The sequence below is a fragment of the Loxodonta africana genome, chromosome 9, assembly GCF_030014295.1.
Source record: "Loxodonta africana isolate mLoxAfr1 chromosome 9, mLoxAfr1.hap2, whole genome shotgun sequence".
NCBI classification, from domain to species: Eukaryota; Metazoa; Chordata; class Mammalia; order Proboscidea; family Elephantidae; genus Loxodonta; species Loxodonta africana.
In genome coordinates, this window is record NC_087350.1 from 46024603 (window position 1) to 46030509 (window position 5907).

The following is a 5907-nucleotide window of genomic DNA, read 5'->3' on the forward strand; positions in this document are numbered from 1 at the left end:
TAATCACAGCTATTTTATGGTCTCTATCTGTATGTGATCTTCTGATTCTATCATCTGAGTTCTTGATGGATTCAGTCCTACTGTTCGTTTTGCCACTGGCTCTCACTTATAGTTGCTTTTGTTTTTGTTTTGTTTTGGTATGTGTGTGTGAGAGCTCATCTGTAGGGGCTTTGTCTGTGGGGATCCTGGGCAGCCTGGGTTGAGGTCATGACCCTTCAGTGAGTGCCTACATTTGTTTCTCCAGTCAGAGACCCCTTTTAGTGTTGTTCTTGCTTTGGAAATCCTCGGACCACATGGGTAGTAAGGTTGTGTAAATTTAAATCCCAAATCCTTTGAGGATAAATCTATAGTTACATATTCTCAGAGAAACCTTGCTTTTCCTACCCTAAGCCCAGGCTGTGGAAGGTAAGCTTCTTGGAGATCTGCCTGGGCAAAGAGTAGTTTTTATCCTAGTTTACCTTTTTGGTGAGAATATAACTCCAAACATTGTGGTATGGGGGTGGGTCTCATTTACAACTTTCTGCTTTGTGGAGCCCAAAGCCTCATTTCTTGTCCCCATAAGAGGGACTGCAAAATCCAATCCTTCTAGGCTGCTAAAGCCAACAACCCCCACCCTACCCAAGCTGCCCAGCCTTGCATCAGCCCTTCTGATTCCTGCTCTGGTTTTCAGCTTCTTCTTTGTTTTTGTCCCTGGGGAGTTCCTTTCCTTTCTTGCAAGCTCAGCCATGCATTTAAAAGGATGTTTACTGTTTGTAGTAGGAAGGCTTTCAGTGTCTAATCCACAATACTGCTGGAAATGGAAGTCCTGGGTTTTTGTTTTTAAGTGTTTTCTTCATCTCTGTAGTCTCCAAAGCAGAACATCGAGGCTCTGTGAATACTGGGTGAATGGAAGTGAAATGTCGTGTTTCCACCTATCTGGCAATTTTGCCAAGGACCACAGCTAGCCTCTGAGGCAGGGTTCCTCTGGGAGGCCTACTATTTGGAGCAGAAGTCTCAGAGAGCAGAGAACCTTGTTTACACTCTTGAATCTGGCCATGTCCAGTCATTCTGGACTTTGGGTACCAGTCTCACATCCAGCCAATCCCCCTAGGCATCTTGCCCTCCAACCACACACTTGACAACAGGCTACGTCATGCCTTTCTTTTTACTGGTTATTCCACTGCCTGGCGACCCCTTGCTCAGACTTAACATCTGCCCAAGCACTTTGCACAGACATCTCCTGTGGCACCGGCACCAGGGGAGCTGCCGATTTGCTGTTGTGTCTTCTCCAGTGTGCTTGCACTCCCCAGAGGGCAAAGCTGAGTTGCTTTCCTCTCTGTATCTCCAGTGTCCTCAAGATAAGGGGCGTAAACATCCATGGCACTCAATCAATGTGTGTCTAATGCATAAACAAGCAAGCCAGCATTCCCACAGAACCAACCCTACATCCCTACTTTGTTTGGATTTTACAAAATTAAAGCAGCTGTTACAGCCCCGCCCTTAATTTTCCTCGCCCACCCCACATACAGTGCTGAGCTGTAAGAGCAGAATGACCCTCTCGCATCTTAATAGGGAAGTGGCAGGCCATTTTAGGTTAAAATGGACTCCAATTAGCCCTGCCAATAGCAGCACTGGTCTTGCCTAGGGGATGGGGGAAAAGGGAGCGGGCTTGGACAAGGGGAGAGAACCTTCCCTGCACTGACAACTGTAAAAAAGGGAAAAGGAAACTTGGTCACTGGCTCCCCACCCAGCCCATGCCCTCCCCTCTTCCAGTGGGTGGTAGTTCCAAGGCCCAAGTTTGAGAAGACAGATGGGTTTCCACAAGGGGAACTGCGTATGCGTCGTCCCAAACCTATGGCCCCCAAGGTGTATTTTCAGCACCTTTGTGAGTCCCTTGGCTGCCAGGGCCAAGATCAGTGTGCCTGCTCACATGAGTTTACAAAGCACTTTCCCTCTGTGGTCTCCTTCTGGTGAAACCCACGATGAGAGAATCGAGAATCATTATTCTCACCTTTCAGGGAGGCAAACGGAGACTTGGAGATGGGAAGGGCTTGGCACAAGGTCACATGGCTAGCAGTGGCCCAGCTGGGGCTAGGGCTTCCGTGACCAATAGAGCAGCCACTGGTCACGTGTCGTTCCTGAGCCCTTGAAATGTGGGTAGTCTGAATTGAGATGTGCTGGAGTACAAGCCAGATTTTGAAGACTTAGTGTGGCAAAAGAATGTAACATACCTCAATGATAATTCTTAATGTTAGTTACATGTCGAGATGATAATATTTTGGATATATTGGGTTTAAATAAAACTATTACTAAAATGAATTCCACTGGTTTCTTTTTTATTTTGTTTTAATATGGCCACTAGAAAATCTACAATTTCATATGTGGCTCATATGTGTGCCTCACTTTCTATTGCTGGTGGGCAGCACTGGTCTAGAGTGTGGGCAGTGAGTCCTGAGCAGACCTCCCTGCACTTACAGCGGACAGCTACCCCCTACCCAGCCCAGTCTGCTTGCCCCACATAACGCTGAAACGTACCTCTGCAGGCACTGGTTGGCCACCTCGGGTTCAGATCGCAGCTCTATCACTCAGGAACTGTCTGAGCTTCCTTTAAACAAATCCCCGAACTCTGAGCCCCATTTTCCTCTATTGTAAATGAATACAGCCCTGCCCACAGGGGCACGGGGTCATTTTGAGGATTTGGTGGGACAGCAAACATGAAGGTGCTTAGCCGAGCCCATCCCGAATACCCATCTGTACCCTTGTCACACCATAACTAAGCTATTTAACTAGTCTCTGTCTCTGCTTCTGTCCTTGGGTGGTACTAACTGTTAAGTGCTTGACTGCTAACCAAAAGTTTGGCTGTTCAAACCCACCCAGTGGGACCTCAGAAGAAAGTCCTAGTGATCTGCTTCTGAAAGTTCACAGACATCAAAAATCCTACGGGGCACAGTTCTCATCCGCAACACGTAGGGTCATTAGAAGTCAGGATCAGCTTGGGGGCGACTGTTTGGCTGGCTGTCTCTGATTCTAGACTCCGAGTACCGCGAGGACAGGGCCTTGTCTGTGCATCCCCAGAGCCAGGCACACAGTAGGAGGCCAAGAATTCTGTGCTGGGTGGATGAGTGCTTTATTCAGCACCACTTAATGCCGCCTTACGAACGAAATGATTCACTTTGGCTGTGAAGATGAGCCATCCTCAATCTTTTTTCCACCTTGGCACACCTGGCAGATACAATCATATTCATGAGACAGATTGTCAGAGCTGATCCTGCCCTAATTTGGGGTCCCTTAAAAGTGGAGCCTGAGTTAAGGACTTGGGGACACTTGGTTTATGTAGGGGTGACCCCAGGGGGCAGGAGACTGAGGCCAGGAGGGAGGAGGAGCAATGGAGATGTACTCACTGAGGTTGCTGCTGTGGGAGGGAAGGCTTGATTCTGCCAGGAGCTCTGGAAGCCTACAGAATGCCTCCCAGAATTGTCTTCTGGAGAAAGAGAGGCAGGAGCATCTATGCACTGGCTTCTGTCCTCCATTGTAGAGGGTTGCTCCTGGGGCCTTAACTCCCCCACATTTCTGGGCTGTCCTGGTAGTTTCAGGAAGTCTTGGGGAAAGCCCCAGGGCAGAAAAAGCCTGAGTCTGAACTGTTCACCCCACTGCAGCTGAAATCAGAGGTAGGCCAAGGGGATGGGTCGTGGTCCCCAAAGTGTCTGTTACAGTCCCTAAAGTTTATAGACACCAAAAAGATTTCATAGACAAAGATCAGTGGCATAGATAGAATGGGCTATGGGTTACGGTCAATTTCTAGAAAACTAGCTGGAACCTTATTCATTCATTAAGACATTTGTTATGTTCCTCTTCTGTATCAGGCCCTGGCTTTCTCCAGAAAGGACAGCAGAATGAAAGAGAAGGGAAAGATGGCTTCATATCAACCAAGTGGAACCTTCCCTAATTCATAAATTAGGTAAGTCACTTGCAAACTTTAGTCCTTTAATTTTTATCTGATGCTGGACCTCACGTTGGGGGTTGACGTTCAGTGTCGGTGGACAGCACAACTGAAATCCTCTGAAGAGGATGCAGTCTCTGCCCTGGACTGAAGAGAGGACTGAGGAATCAACTCATGCCCATCCTGCCTGCATGCATCCTCTCAGCCTGCTGTTCCCAAGCACCTGCTCGGTGCCAGGCTCTGTGCCAGGCCTGGGGATGTGCTGGTGAACAAGATGGAGCTCCGGCCCTTAGGAGCACACAGTCTGTAGAGAGAAGATACCACCCTTGTGGATAATCTGAGGCCAGTTCCAAGCCCTGGTTGACAAGGGTAGGGGTCTGTGGCCTGCTGGGTCTTGGAAAGCCTCCTGGAGGAGGTGCAACTGATCATTTACCCCAAGGTCTCTGGACCCCAGATGTGAGCTTCTGGCACAGCCCAGACCTGGCTGAACCCCATAACTGGCTGCTTGGCAAAGGATGTTGGCAAACCTAGGCTTACTCTGGGTCATTTGCATATCATTTGCATCTATCTGCTTGTAGGGTGGCACAGCCTGGTCTCTTATGCATTTAAATTGCAAGTTATTTGTCTCTCTTTGAAAGCCCTTGTTTTTTTCTCAAGGGGAGCTAGCTCCATTTCCCCTAGTTGCCCTTATATTTTAAGACTCTGCTGAGCCTGCCTAGCACAGTGCAGGGGGCGCAGTATGTGTTTGTTATTTTGGTTTTGATAACAACTTGTTATTTTTAAGGGACCCATGACAGCCTGGTACAGGAGGGAGTGTTGGACATGTATGCCTATGTTACAGATGGGGAAACTGAGGCAGAGAGCAATTAAGTGAGATGCCTAACCTTACTTACCATGCTGGAGACAGGACCGTGGCCAGGGGTCAGGACTTCTGATTTCTGATCCAGAGTTGGGAGGGCTCTTACAGGTCATCTCATTGTACAGATGGTAGAAGGAGGCCCAGAGAGGGGTAGGGACTTGCACGAGGGCACATAGCTAGCCAGGGATGCAGAATTTGCTCCCCAACTGCTGGGTGAAGACAATGGACCAAGGTGCTTGTTTTGGCTGTTGTGTCAGTGGCCTTCAGTGTCAGTCTGAAGCAGCAGGGGAGGCTTCATAAATATCAAGTGTTTTGATCTCTCTCTATTTGGTTTGAAAGCCTGTTGAGTATCACCCATCCCCTTCAATCAGACTGGGCAGAAGTCCTCCTTGGCCCTCTAACTGGTGATTTCTGCTGCCTGGGAGACACTATTTGGGCATTCCCAGAGGGTACAGGTCCCTTCCTGCACTCAGCAGATATACTCCTGACACGACTGTGAATATCAAACTTGAGGACATCAACTTGTATTTTAAAATGTGTCACCAGAGTGGAGTGGGGACTTACTCAAAGCCAACAGCGGGTTTAGCTGATAGTCATGGAGATTTCTACTTACAAGAAGAGAATCATATAATTCACCGATAATAATAGTTACTATTTATTGAGCACTTTACTGTGTGCAGGTTACTTCCATTCCTCACACTGCAAGTAGGGATTATTATTCCTGCTTTACAGATGAGGTCACTGAGGTTCAGTAAAGTGAAGGGCTTTGCTCAAGGTCATACAGTGAAGTGTCAGGGTTAAGGCTCAAAATCAGGGTTGGCTGACTCCAGACCCCAACAAAAGGTCCTTGTGCTTTCCAGTAAACCATGTCACTTCTAACGTCAAGTCTAAATCTAGACCTACCACGAACACTAAGTTATAAGTCTTGGGCAATACAACGTCGTGATTTACAGAGCACAGAATTGCTGGTAATGTAGGAGTAGCTTATACCAGATTAACTTTCTGCTGACAGCAATTATAAAATCTGGAGAAAATACATAAAGCAGCTGTTTGAAAGCATTGGAAAGTGACCAAAAGCAGGCAAAAACTGGAGCGGGCATGACCCTTGAAAGAAGGGAACCATACGGTG

General features: G+C 47.8%; 1 long non-coding RNA gene across 1 annotated transcript; it reads right to left on the reverse strand.

Moving 5' to 3' along the window:
* Positions 1 to 2509: 2509 nt before the first annotated feature.
* LOC111749821 (uncharacterized) lies at positions 2510 to 4639 on the reverse strand. The gene is made up of 2 exons (XR_002784999.2): positions 3381 to 4639; positions 2510 to 3201 (listed from the first exon to the last, which is right to left on the reverse strand). It is a non-coding gene; the product is annotated as an uncharacterized LOC111749821 (long non-coding RNA).
* Between the last annotated feature and the right edge of the window lie 1268 nt (positions 4640 to 5907).